The following is a 24,923-nucleotide window of genomic DNA, read 5'->3' as shown; positions in this document are numbered from 1 at the left end:
AGGGCTTCGGGAAATTAACGCAGCCCTACTCTGGCAGTCAAATTCATATGTAGCTTAAAAGGAAAACAAATCTGACATACTGAACATTTGTCATATGGCTCTCACTGACAGAGCAAGCAGCATTTCAAAGCAGAATGGAAATTGGAGTTCAGTGGGAAGTACAGATTCCTGACTACCTTTCTTTGAGGGGAGCAGAAACATTCCATTAGTTCCCTGCTGCTCTGGCCAAGTGCAGCCGAGCCTCGCCTGCCACTCACCCAGGACAGAGCTCCAGTGTCTTGATGCTGGTTAACAGAACATTCAAACACGCTCACATACTCCATCACTGTAAGAGGTGCCTCGATGTGGTTGTCAGCCTTCGGCAATATCAACTCAACAGGCCCATAAGCTTCTTATAAAATAAACATGACTTAATTGGGAAACAAAGAGGAAGAAGGGGGTGGGGCTAAAAGGTGGAAAGTCAATTGCATTAGTGGTCACAAAGGAGCCAGGGGGTATTTTTGTTTGGCTGTGGAGCAGCCACCTTCGGAATTTTAAGCACGTTAAATAAGGCATCAGTGATTTTTAAGAAATTAACTTCAGGTTTGGTCTGTGCTAAGTGCAGAAATTCTGCAATAAGACATCATGGAGCCAAGGAAAATCTACAATGCCTGTTCCGCTTTCCTTTTATGCTCTCTGAGCTTGGGTATCATCTCTTGGACTATCTGCAGAGGTCTTTTTATACTCAAATTATCCCTCTGATTATGAAATCTTAAGAAACTAGGTATAGAGCTTTTTTGATCATAGCTTATTTCCCTACTTATAGCTTGACTCACATGGCATTCCAACACCTATAGACTCAATTACTGTTCATGAATTACCTTTCCTACTGGATCAGATAAGAAGGTCCTAAAAACCCACTCATTACATGTGTCTTTTCTACAAACTGTCTCAAAAGCTTACAATAGCCTTCAGATACTACAATGAGGATGAATCATGGATGGGATATATGGGGTATGGTACAGAGACTAAAGGCTTGGACTCAAATCCGACAGACCTGAGTCCATATCCTAACTCGGTAGAGTTGCATGACCTTGTGGAAGCTCCTTAAGGCCATAATGGTCCTGATCCCAAGGGAGGTGTTGGTAGGATGGAATGTGATGGTTTACAGAGCAAGTTGCAGATCTGCTAATAATGACAATAGGATCAAGAAGAAACACTGAGTGTTTTCAACTTCAGTCACTACACAAATAAAAGGTGCTGTGGGGCTAGTATCAGCTTCACTTTTACCTAAAATATGTGATATATTAACCACTCCCAAGCTCTTTTTCCTCAGCTATAAAATGAGAGCACTACTTCAATGAAGCCCAAAGTCTCAAGACCTGAATATGCACTTAGAAAAATGCAATCTGCATTGCCATATGCAGTCTATAATCCTACGCAAAGCAGGTGGCTTTTCACAACCAAATCATATTCTCTTTCCATCCACTTTTCCCACCTTTAGGTATATTTTATTGCACTGAGCTTCTCAGAGGGAGGGACTCTCTAACATGCTTTCTACACACAGTGCTCATAACACCTGGCACACAACACTTGACCTACAAATGTGGAATGGATTAGTGACTGAGTCATCTCAGTGTACTCCCCACGGGCACAGGGCTTTCCTACACAGTAGGTACCAAATTATGTTTGTTGAATGGATGGAGTTGAGTAAAACTGGCAGTGCCTTCATAGGCAGGGACTTCCTCTTACTCATCTCTGAAGCCCCTGGACCTAGGACAGAGCCTGGCACAAAGAAGAAATCGCATCAACTGGTCTTTTTGTTCTGAAGACATGTCAACTGGAATTAAAATAATCGGCCTACTCACACACACAAAAGTAATTGGTAAATTTGTGTGTATTCCAGCTCCCGAAGGCCTTGTTTATGCCTGGCACTATAATAGACACTTTATGTGATGTTTTTTCAACAGCCCTGGTAGTGAGAGATGATTGACAACATTTTTAAAATAAATAAGCAAAGGTTCAGAGAGATTAAGTCACCCAGGCTTCTGGAACCCATGCTCTTTCCATTATGCAAGGCTAAGAAAGAGAGAAAAGCACCAAAATAGATGGGACCGCCTTATTTGAAGTTATATGGCTTTAGGGGAGAAAGGAGGTGAAATCAACTGGTGAGTCGGGCTTATGGAGGGAGACTAACCAGTTGGGGCAACCTACATCAGCGATTGCCTCATGTGCTTGCCATCTGCAACCATGTCCATCAGACAAGGAGGAAAGAAATGCTGATTAGAGTTGTGTTCCAAACAGGATAGTCTATGTAGGCTAGTGAGTGGGGAAAATGGCAATGCCAGCCCAATTCCTTCTCGGCATTATCTACGAGTTCAGACCAGCCCATCACTGCCCTCGGCCTCTGATCTCAGAGCCAGCAGTCCCTGTCCCATGTGCTTTTAGAGCCAATACACACAGCTCAAGAACTCCATGTGGAAAAGACCATCCACATTTTCCAGAGAGCTAGAAGGAAAGGAGAACAAATCTCGAAAGAAATTTAATGACCCCTGGTTTTGGAAAAATCACCTTAAGAGCAAGCTTAAATCACTTGTGCTCTTCATAGAAACAAAACAAACATAATATTCAACCTTTTTCACGAAGACGGTGCCAAAAGGGAAGAAGGAAGCTCCTGCCCCTCCCAAAGCCAAAGCCGAAGCCAAAGCAAAAGCTTTGAAGATAAAGAAAGCAGCGCTGAAAGGTATCCATGGACACACACACAGAAAGATCCACATGTCACCACTTTCTTACAGCCGGCCCAAGACACTGAGGTTCCAAAGGCAGCCTAACTATCCTCAGAAGAGCGCCCCCAGGAGAAACAAGCTGGACCACTCTGCCATCATCAAGTTCCCCCTGACGACGGAGTCGGCCATGAGGAAGACAGAGGACAGCAATCCATCTGTGTTCACTGTGGATGTCAAGGCCAACAAGCACCAGATGGAACAGGCTGTGAAGAAGCTCTAGGACACTGACATGGCCAAGGTCAACACCCCGGTCAGGCCTGAGGGAGAGAAGGCATATGTTCGACTGGGTCCTGACTATGAAGCTTTGCAAGTTGCCAACAAAATTGGGATCACTAAATTGAGTCTAGCTGGCTAATAATTCTCAATATAAAAATTTTACACTGTAAAAAAATTAAAAATTCATTTTAAAGCACCAGAGCAAGATAATTGCCAGGACAATATGCCATTTTTAATTTTTTTACAGTTTTGTTAAGATTCGGCATGTGAACAGTGGTACCTCTTCTATGGTTAGAGGGAAAACCAATTTAATGAAATCAACTATTTGAAATATCTTCTATCCTTAATAGTAACATTGAATAGAAACCTAAACTCACACATCATTATGTTAGAGTGACATCTCCCTATTACAAGAGCTTAACAGACTAGTCAGAGTAGAGAGGACAAAAGCTATACAGGATATTAGAAATTAAAGCCAGATCAGCAACTTTTAGCTGATTTTAAAAATCAGCTTTCTCCCTGATTTTTTTAAAAAAAAGAGGAAGAAAAAAAAAACCAGAAAAGTGGGGCTCTGGGTGGAAAGCACTGATGTGATTTCACTATTCCTAAGCTTACCAGAAGTCATAAATATTTGTAAAACACGCCTTTATATTTCCAGTGTTCAAGGCATAACTAAAGAAATCAATGTGTAAATATGTACATGTGCAAGCTATTCTTTTAGACCACTAAAGAAAAGGCAAGCAAAAGTCCAAGCACTGCTGGAAAACCACGGGTTGTTTTTGCGTGAGACGTACTCTGGTCAGCCCTGCAGTTATCTGTCTATGAACACTACCTTTAAAAGGGGGGAGGGGGCCCTGGCCAGGTATCTCAGTTGGTTAGAGCATTGTCCCCATACACCAAGGTTGGGGGTTTGACCCCTGGCCAGGGCACATACAAGAACCAACCAATGAATCCATAAGTAAGTGGACTAATAAATCAATGCCCCTCTCTCTCTCTCTCTCTCTCTCTCTCTCTCTCTCTCTCTCCCCCCCCCCCTCTCAAATCAATATATAAAAATTTTATAAAAGGGGGTAACTGCCTGGCTGGGAGTGGCTCAGTGGTTGAGTATCGACCTGGGGATCCAGGAGATCCCGGTTCGATTCCCGGACAGGGCACATGCCTGGGTTGTGGGTTTGATCCCCAGTCGGGGGCATGCAGGAGGCAGCCAATTAGTGACTCTCGTCATTGGTGTTTCTATCTCTCTCTCCCTCTCTCTGAAATAAATAAAGATATATTTTTTAAAGGGGAGGAGGTAACTTTAAAGGAAGAACCTCCAAAACCATGCCTGACTCCTCCCTGTCCTCACCCATCCCAGAGCAGCCAGCCAGAGCCTGGAGAACTCATCATCCCTGGGTACCATTCTGAGGTTCTTCTCTGTCAAAAGCAGAACACTGGGCCCTGGGAGCTTCTGTTCACAGGGCCTGGAAGCCCACAAGACAAAGCAATCCTTCCTCATGGCAGCCCTCTATATTATTTAAAGACCATTCTCATGCCTTCTCTCTTCCCAGCTTGCTCATTTCTAGACACATCTAGTTTGTCACTGATAAAACTCCAAGAATGGTCTATCACACCTCAAAAAGGCAGTAGCACCAAACCCTTCCACTCAGGCGACCCATGTCATTTACACTCACAGTCACAGCTATAAAGGCTTTAACAAGTCACCCCTGCCCCAATCTAACACCATACTTCAGTGCATTAATATTAATAATAAAAAAGCTACCTTTTACTTAGAGCCTCTTGTCTGCCAAGAGTTGAATTAGGTGCTTTAAACACAGTCCCTTTTGCTCTAACAGAAAATACAAGTTTCAAAAAATAACTATGCAATGCAAACTTATGCAATAAAAACCACAGGGCTCATAAGAAAATAGGAACTGAAGCACACCACTCAAAAACATCGTTAGTGACACGAAATAAAAGATAGGAATCTCAAAAAAATGTGTTCAATGGTTAAAACATATTTAAATAATAAATGTGGTGTTTTACCTTGAAAAAAGACCCGAAGTTTGCTCAAAAAAGAGGGTGTTGGAAGGGCTACAGCTTGGAGTCACTGAGAAGTGGTAGAAGCAGGGCTATGGGGAATCACAGCAAGGTGTGACACCTGATGTGGATGGGTGTGGCTTTAAAACACACCCAGGGGACTGTGGCATTGAGTAAATCCAGGAGGTGTGTGATCTGTGCATCCCCACTCAGCTCACTTCAGCTGGGTGCAGCTTTTTGGGTTCACCCAGCGTTTCTCATGGAGAACAGCAATAATAAGGAAATGTGAAATTCGAATCATCTTCAAATAGTTCCCTAATGTACTGATCAGGTTAGAACAAATTGGTGTTTTTAAAACAAGTGTTAAAGCACAAATGACTGTACTTGATCTCACTGAATCCCAGCAACCCTGAAAGATAGGTGGCATTGACTCCATTTTCCAGAAAACAAAAGTAAGGCTCAGAGAGGTTAAATGGTTCCCAAAACCACATCATTCATAAGTTAGCTGCAGAGCAAGGATAGGACGAAGTTCTGCCAGGTGTCCCCTCCATCACCTTACACCCTGTTATTGTCACCTTTTTTTTTTTTCATTTGGCAACTAGTGCTGGATAGAAGGTATCCTCACTCTCCCCAAGTCTAAAAGCAGGTTCTCTGCCTCCTCCATCCCTGCTGTATTTGTCTGTCCCACAGTTCAATGGGAATATCTATGTCTGTAGCAACACCATGTTCCTAAGTCAAGCAATGAGCTATGTACCCAAGGATAACTAAGCTTCTTAAGCATTTGGGGGTGGGAGATGGAGATTTCTAAACTTACTGTTGTGAAACTCACCAGTCAGATTCAAGAGGAATTCAGCAGATCTCATGGAACTGAAAGGTTCACTCTCTGGGATCCCCTCTTACTATTTTAATAATCTTCTAGGAAGCTTGTGTTCAAGTTCCTCACTGAAGGAGAAAAACTGTCTTACTCCATAAAATGACTATTGTAAATGAAAGTCTGACCAAGTCACACACTGCCCTAAGGATCAAATCCAAGCTCCCTGGCATGGCCTGCTAAGGCTCTCCCTGATCTGTCCTCAGACTGTATCTCAAGCCACACCTCTGAGCCCTTGCCTACCCCACAATGGATGGTCCAGACAAACTTAACTACTTTTAGTTCCCCAAATACTCCATGGTTCCTCACTTCCAGACTCACACATTAGTCTTCCTGCCTAGAATGCTCTTCACACCACCCATCACCACCCTGACTCCACCTGTTCAATGCCTATTCCATTTCCAAATTTCAGCTTCAATGTCCCTTCCTCCTTGAAGCCTTCCATGGTCCAGTCCCCACACCTGGATTGAGTCCCTCACAGGTGCTCCTGTAGCTCCTTGCACCTTCCCTATCACTGCTGCTGGCCCATTTTACTAGAATGCCTCATATATTTTTCCAACTCTCCCACAAGATTAAGCTCTGTGAAGGCAGGAACTGTCTAGCTTGTTAAATCAATAAATGCATTTGCATAATATAGCATGAGAGAACTTTCATGTGAAACATCTCATGTAACCCACACATCCCATTTTATGAACTAAATGGGGAACCAAGCCTAGGAGCCAAGAGAGCAAATGCACTAACCATTGCCACTTAACCAGGCAATGGTGGAACATTCACTGATTCATGCATTCAACCAAGCTGTAGCAACTATTACATTCTAGGCTCTGGGTACATAGCAATAACCAAGTCAGACAGAAATCCCTGCCCTCGTGGGGCTCACATTCTAGTGGTGGAATGATAAACAATAAATCAAATAAATAAACAGGATATACAATATGCCAGTTTATCAGATGGTGATGATGCTATGAAAAAAAAAAAAAGGCAAGGAAAGGAGATAGATAGGGCCTCACTGGGGTGGTATGGTACCCTTTGAACAAAGACCCAGAAGAGGTGAGGGAGTGGTCCAGGCTGGTATCTGGCCTCCAGGCAGAGGAAATAAAAGAAATGCCAAGGTACTGACGCAGGAGTGGGCCTGGCAAGTTCAAGGAGATGCACAGAGGATGGTGCAGCTGGGAGGAGTAAACTATATCTCCAATCTGAAAGGTGAGACTACCAACAGCTATTATTTCCTGAGCACCTACTATGAACCTGAAAGATATATCCTCTGTCCTTACAGATTCTCCTTTACAATCTCATCACATTGGTTTAAATATGCTAGAATTGAATGATACCCTCTGAAATACAACATCAATAGACAGGTCCATTCACTCCTTAGCCTAGCAGGAAGATGCTGATCCCTTGAAAACTGCTTTGTCAGGCCTTCTACTGAAAGAAGAAACAGGTGGTGAAAGCCACCCCCATTAGTAACTTTAGTGTTGGCTTCCTAGGGATGCACAAGAACTCTTCTGTCCATAAACAGTGCCAACAGCCACGTTACAGGGGTTTGTGAACTGTGACTTTCTGATCAAACAGATGAAATTAACACAAAAGTGTTTTAAAACGTATTATTGCTAGGGAAATTACATAATAAAGACAAAAGCTTCCCTATTACTTAAGGTAATGAAAACAAAAATAAGGATTTATAAGCTTCCCAGCTCTGACCTAAATTTGCTGTGCATTATTTTTCTACATTTCTTTCTACTTTAGAAAAACCACTACTAATTGCATTCACATTACACAGTATCAACCAAACCTGGATTTGGGTTTCTTCCAAGACCACCAGCAGGCTCAAGTTACAGAGAGTTTATTAAATGCGTTGGGTATTTTTTTTTTTCTCTCTCTCTCTTTTCAGAAAAACTTAGAATGCCGTTACCTTTTGGAAGAACTAAACATATAAATGCTTGATAAATAACATTTTAAGAAAATCCCAAGCATATGAATAAGGGGGGAAAGCACATTTTTTAAACTCACAAAATATAACGGGTTTTTTAAAGCATACAGTTTATTGGTGGCTGGGAGCCTGCAGCTAATGAAAAAAACGTTTACAAGTTAGGTTTCCACAGCTTTTATTTTGTGTTTTCTGGGTACAGATGCTGCTGGCTGCACTCTAGGAAAACCTGGAACTCGGCTGGAAACTGAGAACACAGGAATCTGAGACCAGTTCAATCTCTCCCAGTTTAAACTCTCCCTTGGAAGGCAAACATGGTGACCTATTATTTTCATGGCAACGTTTCTAAACTCTTGACTCTAAAAGTATTTCCAACTTCAGTCTTCCTATAATGAGCTCTACACGCTTACTTGGGAGCATGAAACCTAGATGGCTTCCTGGTGATTAATCACCCAAATGGTGCTTCATCCCCGTAACAAGGGCCCCAGCCAAACAGAACGCTTCCAGTTTACAGAGCAGATCCCACTCAACTCCCTGTCATCATTGCATTGTCTCCTGAGTCTCCTCCAGTTTCCCATCTTCTCCTTGGCAATGCTCCCTCAGAACCCTGCATACAGTTACTGACCTTCTACCAACACAGGAAAGTGGGGAAAGGGGGAAGGTACAGACAGGAGGGTAATTAATCAGTCACTGGTCTCATACCTCTGGGAAAAGTAGTGTTTTTTATTATTACCACCATGTTTTCTACTCCGCTCCCCTCTCCCCTAGAGCCCAGTATCTCCTTGTGTCCACTTCTCTTCTACATTTTACAGATGAGCAAACTGAGGTCCACCCAGCTGAAGGCAGAGTTGAGACTATATTAGGTCCCCTGACTGCTGGGTTAGCATTCATTCCACCAAATCATTCTTGTTTCAGTCCAATGGCTTCAATGTAACCCACTGAATATGGGTTTTGGCTAAAAACGGAATAAACATTGCACATTTCTCCCAAGTCACAGAGGATTAAAAAAATGGAACATTCATGGAATGGAATATGATACTATTAAAAATTCAGTTTTCAAAGAATAATTAACAGAGAATAATTATGAGATATAATTTATATACCATAAAATTCACTCATCGTAAGCACACAGTCCAATTGCTTTTAGTAAATGTGTCAACTGTGTGATCATCCACAACATTTCATTTTTAGGACATTCCCATCATCCCCCCAAAATTCTGCTGTTCCTGTTAGCAATCAATTCCCACTCCCACCCAGCCCCAAGCAAATGCTAACCTGCCTTCTCTGTCTAGTTTTTGCCTTTTCTATAAGTGTCATATAAACAGAATCATATAATATACATTCTCTTATGTCAGGCTTCCTACACTTAGCATAATGTTTTCGAGGTTTATCCATGTTGTTGCTTGTATCAGCATTTTGCTCCTTTGATTGCTGAATAGTAGCCTAGTATACAGATATACCACATTTTGTCTATCCATTCACCAGCTGAACATGGACATTAGGGAGTTTCCAACGTTCAGCTATTATAAGTAACGCTGCTTTGAACATTTGCATATATGTATTTGTGTAGACATGTTTTCATTTCTCTTGGATATGTTAATTTTGGAGTTTTATAAAAATTATAGCCATTCTGTGGGTGTGTAATCTTACTGTGCCTTAGTTTACATTAGGATATTTAACAGAACTAAAAAATATTAGAGAAACAAAGAATGGAAAAAAGGAGGGGAAAAACCTAACATCAAACATAGACATTGAGAAAATTGTGACTGTATCACAATCACATCATATAATACTAAATTTAGTATTATATAATACTAAACTGTCCAATTTTTTGAGTTATGTATTTTGAAACAGAAAGTTGTTCACAATAATACTGATAAGGTGAGGGGGGAAAGCAAGTCATAAAATCAACTTGTAAGGGGATGAGCCCATTTGTTTTAAATGTATATTTATATAGAAAAGGTTTTGAAGGACATAAGCTTAAGTAAAAATAATTAATATATCTTAATTATTTTTCTTTTTACTTATCTGTTTTTTTCTTATTTTCTACAACAAGCACATCACTGGTTTAATTTTAAATTAAATAATAAAAGGGATTAAAGATCTAATAAAACTGAGGACTTCAGGATACTCATACAGTAGAATAAATGAATAAAAACACAATTAATATTAATTAATTATAATGCAAGCAAACTAGGCCGTAAGCTCTTATGGGCAGAGACCTATACGTACTCATTCAACAAATATCTATTTAGCATCTACTATGTGCCAGACACTGTTCCAAATACTATGGTTTCATTAGTAAACGAAATGAACAAATCCCTGCTTCCATGGAGCTTCCATTCTAGTACCTGTGTCTGCCATGTCGGCAAGCACAGTGCTGGACACATCAAAGTCCTCATTTAGAAATCAGTGTTAGTAAATTTCTTAACAAAAGGATTCATCCCGGTAAGCTTCCCAGTACATTTATTAAATGCTTTTATATCCCCCCAAAAATGTTTGTTCTAAATACAGCTTTTCACAAAACTGTCTAGTTTGCTAAGCAAAGTAAACCCATATAATGCGCCCAAAAGGAGAACACAGGTCCCCGGGGCAATTCTGATTCAGTCCCTTGCCACTGGGGAAAGGGGAAGCTGTCAGATATTTCATGAATAGTTAGGCTTAAGTTACTTGAACCAGCTGGGCTTTTCTTAAGCTACATTTTCCTCTGGCCAGGCTATCCTCACTGCTGAAGCTGCCTGTTCAGTATCACTCCACAGAGAAATGGGTCCTTCTGTTTTCCTCATAACTGCAGACACTGCTGCTTTTTCAGGCTGGGGAAACCCACGGACCTGGTATTCAGCTTATGCAATAGCTGGCTTCCTGCTGAGGTAAGCCACTAAGAGACCTGCACTCAATTTCACAAGACAGATATTTCTCCTTCTGGGCCAGAGCCCTTCCTAACGTATTGACGACTCAAAACAAGTACACACGGGTGCTTTCAGTTTCCCAGAAGTCCTGAATCACTAACACGTCAACTCGCTATTATTTTTTTTCCAAATGTAGCAGTGCGAAGTTTCAGCAGTTTCCAATGGATACCAAATATATCAACCACACCATAATTTAAAAGGTCTTTGAAATTAAAGCCACAAACACCATCGTGTAATCGGCAGGTAGAGGTCATTAAAAACTGAATAGGGAAGCAGGCCTGCATTCAGGCCTTAACAACAGCACATTCGCCCTGAGTGAACTTGGAGACAAGCTATTTGTTTTTTGAAGCTCACCAACAAAATTAGGATAATGATATCCTGGTTCATGTGAGAATAATATACAAAACACCTTGCTCTGATCCAGGTACAATGGGTACTTAACACATGGCAGTTCCACTGCTTCTCTCCTCGTGGTGATCTTGAGCATAAAAAGGCCAATTTGGATAAAGAGTAGACACAAATAAGTTCTCTTTCCCTTTCCTCTGCTCCCGGGGGCTCCTTCCAGAACACCAGCCAGCACAGCTCGCTGTAGGAGAGAAGTCTGTGATGGAGAGAGGGTATCGCACTGCGATTCGGAGGGAGGGCTTGGTGTCAGAGATTGGGTTCAAGTCCCAGCTACTCCTAACTGCATCACCTCACACGAGTTATTGAACTTCCCATTCCCTCATCTGTACCCCCAACTGCACTAGGGCAATAAAAATGATACCTATTGAGAAATAAACAAATGACTTAATACACATTGAAAAAATACCTCTCTTATAACAAGAGTTGTTGTAAGAATTATATGCAACAAAAAATGCTTATAAAGTCCTAATACTGTCACTATAGAACCACTCCAAGCAAGTGACACATCCCAGAACCTCATCTGACATTTGAAATTTACTGTCCTGGTATGTTTTAAGTTTTTTATCCACACACTCCTCAAGGCCATAAAAGAACTACTTCCAGCTAAACTTCAAATTCACATCAAACCTTAATCCACACACAGCGGAAATGACTGCAAGACAGGAAAGAGAAGGCAAAAAGCACTCTCTCAAGGCGCTAGGCTATGATTCCAGTTGTTCTGGGGCAGTTTTCCTTCCCTCAGCCTCCCAGCTAAAAACTAAAAACAAAAACAAAAAGTAAATAAATAAAATCTTCAACAGTTCAATTACAGCCTCAATTCCTAAGTCTATCTTACTGAACACTGGTTCTTTGTGACTGAGGCAGGACAGGGAGATAGATTTCATTAAATATCTAGACAGGTGTGTAGAAAAATACAGCAGATTGAAGGGGTTGTGGGGGCATGGGGAGAGCCATCAACCTCATGAGGTGCCTTGCAGAGATCGTAAAAACATCAAAACTGCTTCAAACGTGTCACCCAGCTCAGCAATTCCACTTGGCCAACATGAGCTTCAACCAAAATGACACCTGACATTTTGACAATCTTACCAATGGCGTTTTACCAAACAAGTTGGAACTTAGGGCCGAACAAATTAACTACTTTTGCCTTATTAAGAAAAAGAGGGGTTTGGGGTTTCAACCATGCTTCTTGATGCTTTCATAATATTCTATGTTGATACTTGTAAGATACTTTCAGAATAGGGTCACTTTACATACCCAAACCCAACTCAGACTTTAAGACCTACTCAATTTTCCCATTTCCTACTTATAAGGGACATCTTTTATTGCCAAGTAATACGAACCACTATGTTAGGAACTTACAGTATATAACCTTAATCCTCACAATAGTACTATGATGCAGGTATTAGTAACCCCACCTTATGAAGAAAACTTCAAGACCAAAGAGTCTAAATTACGCAGCTGTTGAGTGACAGCACTGGGATGTGAACCTAAATTTAAGCCCAGGTACTTTCTCCCCTCTCCTCATCTATTCCAACAACAGTAAAGTCTTCTCATTGCTGCCTTCTACAGCATCTCCTGTCTCGGCCACGTCCTCAGTCTTCAACCACATCTTCTTCATGGGCATATGCCTTGGCATCAGTTTTCTGATGGAAGGCACTCGATCTGTATCTTTTCTCTGTCCCCCTGACAATCACTGCTGTTGAAGGGAGGCCCACAGTTTAAAAAGCTTACATGACTTGCTCAAGGCCACATCCAATCAGCAGGTTCAAGCATAAATATGCAAAAAAAAAAGTACCAATTATCTTTCAAGCTTGGTCCCTCATAAAAGGCACATAGTCACTTGTCCCTGCTCCCATGAGTCAGTGCCCACAATGCCACCCTCCTCCCCAGGGAGAAAGACGTGCTGCCTGTAGGTCTGAGCAGGCCATAGATGATCTCACCATGAAAAAATGAACTGACTGATCATCCAAAAGTACAAGTTTGGATTTTTTTTTTTAATGTGTGAAAGAAAGATGTGACTCAGTCCTAAGAAACTCCAAAGACTACAGAAACTCTGGGGGGAGCAGAACCTGCCCTAGAGAAAGTCTGACCTGGATCCTTAGGGGAAGTAGGTCTTATCCCAGAGAATCTTTGGAAGCTTCTGGGAGCCTTTGATTTCTGGGGCTTTAGAAACTTTGCCTTATTAGTAATCTTCTAGAACCTCCCATCTAGACCCTGATTTTCTAAATAATATGACATTGAAGAAGAAAAGAAATACAGGGAAGAATAATTTGAATTGCAGAGAAATTACACCACGGTCTCCATGCACCAGTTTCAAATCCCAGCTCTATGCAACTTACTAGCTAGAGAAGCTCAGGAAGTTAACTTCGCTAACGTTCAGTTTGCTCCTCTATAAATTGGGAAAGTTGAAAGGATAAATGAGATAAGGTTAATAAAGCAGTTAGCATTGTGCCTGGCACTAGAAGAAAATAATAAGTTAGAACTTATATATTCACCATCATCAACTTTTCAATATATTTGACATTTTTCATGATACAATGTTTGGAGGGGGGGGAAATGCGTCTCTATACTCATTCTATCAAGGAACCAAACACTGAAGGATCCCTGCTAATGACAGACAGTGCTAATGTCCTATGAAGCATCCAGAAATAATCACCCAAGCTTCATTTTTGGCAAATTTTCAAGCTTCTCACCCTTCCCTCCAAAAACTCAAACCCTTTCTTTCCCCAGAACCCTACTAGGGTATAGACACAGCAATGGAAAGAGTAAGAACCTTTCAAAGAGACAGAACTGGGTTCAAGCCCCAGCTCAGACATTCGCTGTCTGCAGAGAACTTAAACTCTTTGTACCTCAGTCATCTCATCCTCAGTGTAGCAATAATTTCTACCTCACAAGGTCATTGCGAAGATTGGAAAGAGCTTATGTAAAGGCCTCACCCACTTCAGAGCCTCAATAAATGTCCACTTTATCACATTTCAATGATTACAATGGACCCTGTGGGGGCACTCCAGGTTTTATCCATGGGCCCTCTGGAAGGAGGTGGCTCCCAGGAGCCATATTGCTTTCAGGCAGAATGAGGGGAGAGAGAGGGACAGACAAGGGGAAAGGGAGAGGGACAGAGAAGGGGAGAGGGAGAGGGAGTTGGGAAGAAGCACCAGGCCTCAAAGAGGGACATTCCATAACCAGGCCAGCATCAGCCTCAACAACTCTCCCAGAATCTAGAGAAAAATAACCCAAACAAAGAAATCGAGACAAGAAAACAGAATCCTGCCCTCCTTCTAACCCTTCTCCTGAGTGAGCCCAGTTACTGCATTTTGGTTTTGATTAGAAAGCTCAGTTGTGCTTCCCTGAGCCCTCGCAGCCCCCCAAGCCCCATCCCAAACAGGGATGGCCTCTTATTAAAGACAATCATGCTTTAATCTATATACCAGAACATGCTAATGATACTGTACTGGGTTTTGGTCCTTTGCCAAAGAGCAAACAGTGCCAACATTTGTAGACTTCCAACAGGAAATTAAATAACTGCCCTGCTGGAAATATGAACCAATTTACGGTGGTCAAACCTGAATCTTCCAAAACATTGGCATGTTTATGCGTATCAAGCACTAGGAACATTTGAGGAAAGAGATGGGGAGAAATTCACATTAAAACTCAGCAAAGTCTTCAAGGGAGACTTTGAAAATGGTCCTTTCCCCCTCTGCCCGCGGTATATCCTCCTAGTTCAGAGACCACAGGGCGTTTCCAGCGTGCTGCCCTGGGAAATATTAACTGCTGAAACCTCAGGCAGGGCAGCATTGCAGCCACAAATTCAAAAGCACAAGCAGGCAGGAAATGCAAAACTCCAGTTTCCTCCCAGAAGACACGGTCCACACTCTACCCACTGTGTTATGAAATACACATTCCGAAGCCATCCTATTCCGTTAAAGTTTTCCTCTTTATGCACACAGAGTAATGCTTTTAAAACTTTCTCTTTAGGGCCTTCTGGTTGTTAAATTCAACGAGGCTCATCTTTTTCTCCCCATTGTATCCCCAGTGCCTAGCACAGTGCCTGGCATTCCATAAAAGGGAGCTCCTGCCCTGGCCAGGTGGCTCGGTTGGTTGCAGCATTGTCCCATACACCAAAAAGGTTGTGGGTTCGATTCACAGTCATGGCACACACCTACTTCGATCCCAAGTAGGGGCGCATAAAGGAGCTAACCAATTGATGTTTCTCTCTCACATCAATGTTTCTCTCCACCCCCCTTCCTCTCTCTAAAATCAATAAAAACATATCCTCAGGTGAGGATTAAAAAATGAAAAAACAAAAGGGAGATTCTTCTGCTGTCATAGCCATCATTGGCTTCACAACTATGGGGAGTGCAGGGCACTAGGTGTCCCTTCCAGGATGACCCTACCACCCACAGGCCTATAGTACGAAGCAGCAAGGAAGAGGCCTCCATGGACTGAGCACCTGCAATGTCCCAAGCAGAACACGAAGTGAATTTCTTACTGTACCACATGTTGTCCTCACCACAAGCCCATAAGGTAGGTATTCTTTTTTTTTTTTTTAAATATGTCTCTATTGATTTCAGAGAGAGGAAGGGAGAGGAAGAGAGAGAGATAGAAACATTACTGATGAGAGAATCATTGATCGGCTGCCTCCTGCACACCCCCTAATGAGAATCAAGCCTGCAACCCAGGCATCTACCCTGACTGAGAATCTAACCTCTATCTCCTGGATCCTAGGTCGATGCTCGATCACTGAGCCACGCCTGGCAGGGGAGGGTAGGTATCCTTAACCTCATCTTGCAACTGAAGACACGGATCCTCAGGGAGGTTAAATAAGGGAAAATGGAACAGAGGCAGCACCTGCGCCTTTATTTCTCCTACTTCTGCCCTAGTCCTGTGAGGTGCATATCACTAGCCCCATACCACAGACAAAGAAACTGAGGTTAAAGAAACCCATGTTGGTGAAAATCCACTAAATCCTTCTCCTCAAATCATAGCTCCTGAATCCAAGCTGAAGGCCCATTTTCTTTCAAGGGACAAGTTAACACAGTTCTCTGGTGATGGAACTGGTTTAAATGGCTGCATGAGGTAATAGGTGCAAGGACCATGGACAGTCATTGGGCACAGTGCAAATGTTCAGTTGTTAAAATGGTTGTGGTCACCTTCTAAGAGTGACTGCTGTTATAGGCTCTCCACAATCCCCAGGTCAGTAATTGCTCTCCTTGGGTGCCAGTCACAGATGGCATGGCATCCCACCCAGCCTGGTGACTGTAACTCCTAGAGGCGCCCAGTAGAGGGAATGGACTGATGCAGTGGATCTTAATCAGTAGGACACAACAGAATCACCCAGGAGACTTTTCCAAATGGGCAGGTCACACCTCGGTCTGGACTGTCTGTATCTTTGTATCTGCAGGTCCCGAGCAGGACCTGTGCATGTGTAATTCACAAGGGTTCCCTCAGTGACTCTATACTCACTCCTGACTCAGAACCTGCACAGTCAGACAAGCCCCCATGGATCCATCACCACTGTGGGGGAAAGTAGCTGAAATCACCTTTCCAACTGGTAAAATGAGTTTGTAAAAGGAGCTATGCTTTAAAGTTAAAAGCATTTCACCATGGAAGATGGTATTATTATTATTATTATTAGTTTCATCTTCATACACAAAGTTGTATATGATTAGACCCACACATCCTCCCAGTCTCCTTTCATGAATACTCAAAACGAAAAACAAAACAGAAAAGCCAGCCCTATTTCCACATCAAGTCAACACAGAAAAAGGGTGAGGCATTTTTCCTTAATACAAAATTACAGGCCACCACCTAAGAAACAAAAAGACAACCAAACTTCAAAAACGACAGAATTGCTTATCCAAAAATGCGTAATATTTGAAGAGTTAATGCTCTCAGATTAGGATAATTACTGGTATTCCCCTGGCTCTGCTTTTCTCCATATCCAGAAAGTCTTCATCACTCAGAGACTCTCACCAATGTCAATGAAAGAAATGAGCAAAATGGTTTTATTCCCAGAGAGTGACCTGGAGAAACCAGGGCTGCTGAGGGTCAGGTGGTCTCAGGCTGGCCAGAAGGCCAACCACGAATTACAGTGCATTTGCAAAAATAAACAAATAGAGGCCAATAATAATATTCCAGTGCCCTGGTGCTTTTTATTCCCAAAGAGATCAAAGCCGTAGGCGGAAACAAATTAAGTGAGAGGAAAAAGGCTGGTGGAGAAGGAAATTGGGCAGAGTAGGTCCAAACTCCTAGCTGAGGGGACTAGACATTCCAATAAAAAGCAGAAAGACTAAAAGGCTGCAAAAAGACACTGCTACCGTGATCCCAAGTGCAGCAAATGAAGAAAACAAAACTATGTGAAAAAGCTGGGGAACCTGTTTGTAAGGATTCGCCCCAGGCCGAGGTTGCAATGCATGACTTCGCCTGTTTGTCCAATTTGCCAAAGGGCACAAAAGGTGCCGGTAGTCTGTCCAGAGCTCCAGGCCAAATTCTGCCATGGAAACAAAAGCAGATGAAAATTTCTGACTCTGGCCTGACTCAAAAAGCCCCTGAGCAGCTGCCTGACTCCCCAAAGCTAAAATGTTCATCGCAATCCAAAACAGCATGAAAAATAATATAGGTCATTTGTAAAACACAAAAAAGATAAACAACTAATTGGCAAGTGAAGAGACTGATGGAGAAAAATCCTCATTCAGGGCCACATATATTATGAAAGCTTCAATAAAAAGTTAAGTAGATGCATTAAACAACCCCAGGACCTGGCAACTGAGTAGGAAAAAGAAAAGTAAGTTCAATGACCTTTTGTGAATATATTTTCCAGAATAAAAGAAACAAATATGCTTTCTATCTAAAGCAACAAATATGTTTTTCTTGGACTTTTCACCCTCAATATAATTATGGGTTTAAATCATTCCCCTGACACAGAGGGAAATCCATCTTGTCTTCACACTATTTCTGACATGTCATTCACTTAGTCCACAGGCCAAGCTTTGGGGACCACAGGCCATCCCATCACTTTAATGGCACAGACGTTTATTGAGCAGTTACTTGGTGCTAGGCACTGTGGTAAGTAGGTTCTGCAGGGGGCACAAAGATATGAGGAAGGCACTGGTACTTATTCTGTAATAGGTAAGAGCACACGCACGTGCACACACCCAATTATACTGAAAGGCAGTATCATGAAGTGCTAGAAGGCATTCATTCATTCATTCATTCATTCATTCAGCATTTATTGAATGTCTGCTATGTGCTGGGCACGCGGTCCTCAGTGAGGTAGGTCCTTTCAACTGGCAAGGAAGGTTTCTGGAACAAGGCAGCTTTTAAATGTATATTACCATTACATACAATATTGCTGAACAAATGAAATTTTCCAGCTCCCTAAAACTTACAATTTGTCTCTCCAAGGGAACAACACGGTCTCTGATTTAGCTTTTCCATAAAACATAACTGAGCTGAATTTTAAGGAGGAGAGTTTTCTAAAATGTGCTTTTAATGATGAGTAACCTCATGGCTTTCTAAATTATTTAAATGGTTAAAAATTTTGAAAGCCAACCTTTTAATTTTTCCTTTTATTATTCCATATCTTGAGACTCCCAAGACCAATATCTACTTCTCTCATTTACAGTGGGGGAGGGGGTCACTCAGACACAGCAGGGCATGAGAAAGGCTTCAGAACCAGACACACTGGAGCTGGACTCCCAGCTCAAGCTCTTACCAGCTATATGACCTTGGCAAGTGGCTTAGCCTCTCTGGGCTCAGTTCCTTCACCTATAAATTGGGGTCAATAATTCCTCCCTCATGGTGAGTGGTCTCGAGGATTAAATGAGGTAATAAAAATGAAGTCCTTAATAGAGTGCTTGACACATATAAAGCTTAATAGATGGTAGTTATGTTTTAATAGCATTTAAACACTAGAAATTATATTATTGGGAAATAATCATAAGTACAGCCTATTTTATAAGTACTACTGTCCTTATTTTATTTAAAGGGAAATAGGGACTTCAAATGTGTCACAAAAAGTTGATTGTCAAGTTATGTACTTATTTAATAAATTCAGATTTTTCTGTCCATCCATCCATCCCTTCACTTTTTTTAAAACTTACTGAGCACCTGACATGTCCTCAGTCCTCCTAAAGCTTATGATCTAGAATAGAAATTAGCAAAATATTTCAATAAAGGGCTAGATAGTAAATATTTTAACCTTTGCAAGCCACACAGTCTCTGATGCCACTATTCAACTCTGGCATTGTAGCATAGAAGCCCCCATAGACAATATGTAAATGAACATATATGGGTGTCAGGTTTCCAATAAAACTTTATTTACAAAAACAAGCCACAGGCCAGATTCAGCCCGGAGGGAGGCCTTAGTTTGCAAGCTCCTCATTTAAAGAGTCTGGTTTTATTTCCTGAAAGCCTTCTTTATTTATTGGAATTGATTCCAGTGAACCTGAGGAGACAAAGCCAAAGGTAAGGCAGCTCTTCTTTCCACACCAACTGCCTGAGCCACCCAGTCCCTTCTAGATCATTTGTTGCTCAGTGAGTACACAGGGAGAACCCAAACAGGCCTTGAAGGCAGACAGTTCTGTCAGAATCATAAATAGCCTTGAGTCTCCACTGCCTCCAACTCACAGATGCAGAGACTGAAGCCCAGAGCAAAGAAGTGCCATTGTGTGTCCCTAACCAGGTAACTGACATGTAGTTAGGATTAAACCTCCAGTCCTAAAATTCAGGGTCCTTCCTGCTACACCTCAGTGTCCCTTTCCAGAAGGAAAAAAGAAAGATGGAGGGAGGGTTCCTCTGTACAGTCTACCAAAAGCAGCTGCTCACAGAAGCCTGCATGATCTGGGTAATGAAGGACAGGCCACAAGGCTCTCCATGGCCAAGTGGGGTTTTATGACTCATTCTCTGAGGAGATATAAAATCTTAATTCAATAGGTAACCTAAACACCCTGACCAATTTCTCGCAATGAATTGCCTACCTGACAGTTCGAGGAGCACTGATCATGAACTTCTGTCTGCTCCGGGGTCTCCGGCCACGGGCAGGTCAGCTCCTGGCCACTCCTAACCCAGATGATTCAGGCGCTGCCCTGACTATGTGCAGGGAGGTTCACTTTTTCTCCACACCCAGCCCACTTTAAAGGAAAAGGTGCTCAGAGCACACAATTACAATCAGATGAGCATGAACGTATCTACTTGGCAGTCTCCCTAAACTCCATTCACCCAAGTTAAAGCAAATTATATATTAACCTTGATCCCACGGTTCTGTGCAGTTGGCTGGTTCTGTAGCCTGTCAACACTTCCTGTCTCCCTTAGGGTCAGTTTTCAGAAACAATTCAGGTTTCTGACACTCCCACTAGAACCAAGAAGAGACCAGACACTACATGTGGCCCCTGAGGTCCATACTCAGAAATCCTGGGTATGTGTTTTTGGACAAACATATTTCTCTATCATTTACAGTTACTTTTTTACAGAAAAGTTACTTACTTCCTAAGTGATTAAGTTTAGATTCCCTACACAAGATTATCAAGTCATTCGTAGTCTGGCATTATTTCCCAAAATACCCTCCACGGGGCTCCCAAACCCTTGCTTCCACTAAATGAACTACCAGCCATTCTCCCAGGGGTACCATCTGTTTCACACTTCCATGGCTTTTCACATGCAGATCCCTCCACCTGGTATACCCTTTTTTTCCTTTTTCCTGGCAATCACCTTCAAGATCCTTCAACATCCTGCTCAAATTCCTTCATTTCTGTGATGCCTTCTCAGGTGTCCTCAGGACAATTAATCAGTTCTCCAAAACCACAACACTTTATACCACTTATCACATTACATGACATGATTGAGATTATACGTGTGTCCCCATGTAAGGCTGGAACTGTGTCTTTTTTTTTTTTTTTTTTAGTATCTTTACTGATTTCAGAGAGAGGAAGGGAGAGGGAGAGAAAGAAACATCAATGATGAGAGTCATTGATCGGCTGCCTCCTGCACACTCCCCACAGGGGATCAAGCCCGCCACCCAGGCATGTGCCCTGACTAGAAATCGAACCACAATCTCCTGAATCAGAGGTTGATGCTCAACTGCTGAGCCACGCGGGCCGGGCTGGAACTGTGTCTTTTTATCTGCAGACTGAGCCCTGAGTCGACACACGGTGAAGTAAAGAAATGAAGCGTGCCTTTTATTTCTCTGTGATTTCTTACTGCACATGAGAGATTCAGGGCTAGACAGCTGGGAAGGCATCAACAAAAAGGAGAAAAGAGAATGCTTTAGAATGTTCCCAAAACATCTCAACTCCTCTGGCTACTGCCCAAGAAGCAACATTCTTCCCCCAAAATCAACCCACAGGCTTTGTGACCAAATCCATTCACCTGCTGATAATTTCCCAACACGCCTATAAAATGAACACAGGCACTAAATTCTCAAAATGGGTTTCTCTTTTCTTAATTGAATACATTTTTCCTGAATACATTTTGAACGTTTTTCCTCCCCCTACACAAACACCTGGCCTTTAAAATCAATTGAACCCGGGCAAGTTGCCTGCGTCCAGCCTGCTTGTAGAGTTGGAATCCAAGAGTGGGTGAGTTAAACCACTAGTGGGTTTTCTTTGTTTTATGAATTTCCCCTGGTAAGATGAGTTAACCAGAATTGGATTCTGTGTATCTTCTTTATCAGCATCTCAGAGCATCTTCTCTGAGCTTCTTGTGTGACTTGCTTTAAGAAAAGCCAAAATCTAAAAAGTTAAATGTCCAATGTATTCTGGGGCTTTGGAAAGGTATAGCAGGTGGTTTTAGCTCATCAAGATTCTTACACAGATATTTTCAGGATTCCTTACCCACTGCCTGAAGTGAGCTATACTCATGAGCAACTTTCTTTAATGAAAAGGAGAAAACCTCATTTGATGAAAGTTGGCCTTCTGTGGTCCCCCTGCTCAGGCATCATACTGGAAGTGGACTTGGGTTTTCTTCAGTCCCTGCCTAGACACAGAAGAGGGCAGAACCTCAATTCTAAACTTTAGAAACTTTCCATTCCCCACAGGGAACAGGATGTTAACTCAAACACAATTTGGAAGCAGACCAGGTATTTCAGATCCACTGTTTTCTAGTCTCTTTTGCACTGAAATGGAGAGATTTCAGCTTCAGGCACCTCCTGCTGCTCTTCCTTGAAGACTTTCTGTCTTATTTTCCCCTTTGCTTCCAATACTTACCGTAGACACTCTACAGGGCATTCATTACACTGTAGAGTACTCATTGGTTTGCAGCTCCATCTCCCTCTGGGAGGCAGAGAATGTATTTCTAAATCATCAGTACCTAGCGAGGCTGGTACACAGAAGTGCTTAATAAGTATCTGCTGAGTGTTTCTGACTACCTGACACTACCTTTTCCAGCTCACCTGCACACTCTGGGATAGCCATACCTTACCTGGGACTAGCTACGGCACCAAAGAAAGTATTTAAGACACTGAATGCAACAGGTGGCCTCAGCATCAATATCCCTTTGTAGTCAGTTCCAGGTGGCCATGAATCATGTTGTATGACAAGATGACTACATCGAGCCCCAGGGGCCCTACTGTTAATTATCTGTATTCCTTTGAAGACATCTTATCTTCCCAGGATCTGGTTCATCTGGGTTAAGAACTGTATCTCTTCTTGGCAATATTCAAATTGGATGGCTTATATTCTCTATTTTAAAAAACTGAAAGCCCTGTAATTCTAAATAATATAAGTCAAAGGTAATTTTCCCTTATGTGACTGACAGGCACTATAGATTGGTTCACGCATTCCTCCCTTTTCCTACCTCCTTTTCTGCCTTTTTCAGCTAGAGACTATAAAATGAAACTCAAACTCACAGCCTCCTCTGCAGCTGGAGAGACTCATCGGACACAGTTCTGGCCAATGAAGCGTAGGTGAAAGTCACTTGAGAGACTTTCTTTCCCCATATAAATGTGTTCAATGACTGCTGCTGAAACTGTAAGGTAAGGCAGACATTCATTTACTAAACATTCAACAGACCTTTACTAAATGCTAATTACTGAATTAATTGGAATACACATGAGGCTGCTGCCACACGAAACACAAAGTTACAAATGCTTAAATAAGATAGAAGTGTATTTGTCTCTCATGTATATATTCTTTTCCAGATAAAAAGTCCAGCCATTCAGTCCAGGGCTAGGATGACAGCCCTGGTGAGAGGATCCAGCACCTGCCATCTCCTTGCTCTGCCACTCTGCAGGTGTGCCCTTCATGCACAGAGTGAAGGTGGCCCATGGGTGTCCAGCCCGAGCAGGAAAAGGGAAAGGAACAGCCCACTCCCGTCCTTCTGAGAGCACAGCTCGGAAGCTGAACATGCTGTTCACAGCCCTTTGGCCTGGGCACGTGACCATATTCAGCTGCAAAGACGGCTGGGAAATGTGCCCGGTGAAAGCTCCTATTACCATAGAAGGAAAAGAGGAGGAGGAGGAGGAGGAAGAGGAGGAAGAGGAAAAGGAGGAAGAGGAAGAGGAAGAGGAGGAAGAGGAAGAGGAGGAGGAAGAGAAAGAAGAGGAAGAGGAGGAGGAAGAGGGGGAGGGGGAGGAAGAAGAGGAGGAGGAAGAGGAGGAGGGGGAGGAAGAAGAGGAGGAGGAAGAGGAGGAGGAGGAAGAGGAGGAAGAGGAGGAGGAGGGGTGGAGGAAGGAGAGCAGTAACAATAAGCACTGGAGGGACAAGCAGCAGGCCATGCCGCACGTCTGTATGCGCTGGGTGCTGGGGAGAGAAATAAATAAAACCTAGTCCTTCCCTCAAACAGCGCAGGGTCATCACTACAAACTCAGAAGTGTCCAGGCACCTTTGTGTCCCTAGAAACCAGCTCAGAGCCCTGCACTCTATTGATGTTTAGCAGATACTTGTTGGTACCAATCAGTAGAAACAGTTAACGTTCCCTGCAGGACCCATATGTGACCAGTACTGAACTGGGCTTGGGAAACCACTGTGGGAACAGCAGCATCTGCCCTCGGGAGGGCCCAGTCTAGTCTCGGAGACGAGAGGAAACGCATGGGAAGACGATGCAGGAAGGCACTGCAGAAGAAGGAAAGGCTTTTTGAAGCCTGGGACGGCCCGATATGGCTCTGGGTGAGGAAGGGTGGCATCAGTTGGCTCTTGCCAGCAGAACAGGTCTCAGGTGAAATGTTGGGATCCGTGAAGGCCGGGTAACTAGATGACCGATGCTCATGTGAGCTCAGCATGCAGAGAGCCCTGCTAAGCCCAACTGGGTGGAGATACTGCCCTCCTCTTTCACCAGGCAGAAACTGTCCTAGATAATTCCAGCACATTGCTGTGCTCTCCCCAGAAAGACAGGAATTGAATCTTTATATTCCAGACACAAGCCACCCGAACCCCCACCTTGCCCATCATTAATTATTTTGTGGTCTCAGTTAAAACAGCATTTCCCTAAAGCAATTTTCCCATGGGTGACAGGAGGCAGAGATTAGCTACAGGGGTTGCCATGGAGAGCTTCAGAAGACCATCTGTCCTGGATGGTTTAGACTTTCACCTCCCTCAAGGTTATTTCTTAAGGTCAGATGCCCTCAAAAGTCCCTCCCACTTGAGAATCTAAATTGGAGTCCTGAGATCTGAAACCTCCTAGGATAAAAGTGAGGAACACTTTGGTCAAATGAAGAAGAAATCATTTGTGCAAAGGACACAGCACAGTACCTGACAAATAACAGTCCCTCAGTGAAGACTTGCTATTGCCATTTTTAGATTATTTATATAATTATTACTCTGCTTTTTTATCTATACTTACAGCCCACCTCAACCCAGAGAGAATTTAAAGTGGCTTATGAT

At 42.7% G+C, this 24,923-nt stretch overlaps 1 protein-coding gene and 1 pseudogene across 3 annotated transcripts in view; one reads left to right on the top strand and one right to left on the bottom strand.

Annotated features, from left to right (window-relative positions):
• ROR1 (receptor tyrosine kinase like orphan receptor 1) overlaps positions 1-24,923 on the bottom strand; it is a 346,156-nt gene that overhangs the window by 291,863 nt on the left and 29,370 nt on the right. The gene's annotated exons all lie outside the window — the stretch shown is intronic.
• Positions 1,098-3,120, top strand: LOC308560371 (large ribosomal subunit protein uL23 pseudogene; annotated as a pseudogene). Its single transcript has 2 exons — positions 1,098-1,124; positions 2,626-3,120. The product of its transcript is annotated as a large ribosomal subunit protein uL23 pseudogene (transcript).

Source organism: Miniopterus schreibersii (genome assembly GCF_964146895.1).
Source record: "Miniopterus schreibersii genome assembly, chromosome: 8".
In the NCBI taxonomy this organism is placed as follows: Eukaryota; Metazoa; Chordata; class Mammalia; order Chiroptera; family Miniopteridae; genus Miniopterus; species Miniopterus schreibersii.
This window is presented reverse-complemented; position numbering and strand designations above follow the sequence as displayed.